The sequence below is a fragment of the Mustela nivalis genome, assembly GCF_964662115.1.
Source record: "Mustela nivalis genome assembly, contig: HAP1_SCAFFOLD_616, whole genome shotgun sequence".
In the NCBI taxonomy this organism is placed as follows: Eukaryota; Metazoa; Chordata; class Mammalia; order Carnivora; family Mustelidae; genus Mustela; species Mustela nivalis.
This window is the reverse complement of record NW_028136046.1, coordinates 437207-438468: the sequence shown is the minus strand read 5'-3', so window position 1 is coordinate 438468 and position 1262 is coordinate 437207.

Here is a 1262-nt window from a genome sequence, read left to right as displayed (position 1 = left end):
ATATATATATATATATACCTTATCCCTAAATGGGAAAAAAAATATATATATATATATAGAAACCTTATCCCTAAATGAAACCTTTCTTTGTTTATTAGCTTAAATAGGTAAATTAGCAACAACAACAACAACAAACAGCTAATATTATAGAGGTAGGAACAATTTACCTTTTCATTCATTGCTTTTTTCTAAAAACTCCTATTTTATTTTTTCTCAAGTCTGTCATAATAATTTTCTAAATCTCCTGCCTTATTCAATTTTTTCTTTTAGTGGAAATCTCTATTTCATATTTATTTTCTCTTCCTCCACTCTTTGCTCTAATAATTCAATGTATTATTAGATTTTCTGTTTTTCTCTTTATCCAGATATATCTTTTCTTTCTTTCTTTCTTTTCTAAATAATTTGATTTGCTGGCATTTTACATCAGTACATGCTTTCTTATGGATGTTAGAAATGTCTGTGGAACTTCTAGAAGAATAAACTTTTTTACCTTTAAGAAGTTTACAGTCTAGAGTGCCTGGGTGGCTCAGTTGGTTAAGTGTCTTCCTTCAGCTTAGGCCATGATGCCAGGGTACTAGGATACAGTCATGCATCAGCTGCCTGCTCAGCAAGGAGTCTGGTTCTTCCTCTCCCTCTGCCCCTCCCTCTCTCTCTCTAATAAATAAATAAAATCATTAAAAAAAAAGACTTACTGAAATCTGAGACTGAATTACTAAATTCAGTCTTAATATAAGACAGCTAAACAAAGCAATGATCACAACTGGAAAATTTATTCAGATCATGGTTTAACATTTTTGGTTGACACAGGACCTCTTTCAGTAACAACTTTCCCTAAATATCAATTTCTTTTTAAGGCAAAAAATTTTGACAAGAAATCCAGATCCTTCTCATCATTTTCATATCAATTTAATGTGACATCCTCGGAGTATATAATCAAATATGTAATTATTCTATCTGTTGCCTTGTATATTGCCTGTATCTTTTTCAGACTCAAAGTTCCATTGAGGTAGAGTTTTTTTGTTCTGTTTTTAAAGCAGAGATTTTTTAAGTGTTTGACATATACAAGATGCTTAATAAGTGTTTACAAAACCTATGTATTTTAGAAGCCTTAAACAGGCTTTAAAATAATGTAGGTGATATTAGTAGTCATATCAAACAATTTGTAGGTATCAGTCATGTAAATAACTACATTTCTCAGAGACAGAGAAACATACAAATGATCTGGGTCCAGTAGGATAATGCTAGCATGTGTTGTAAATTCT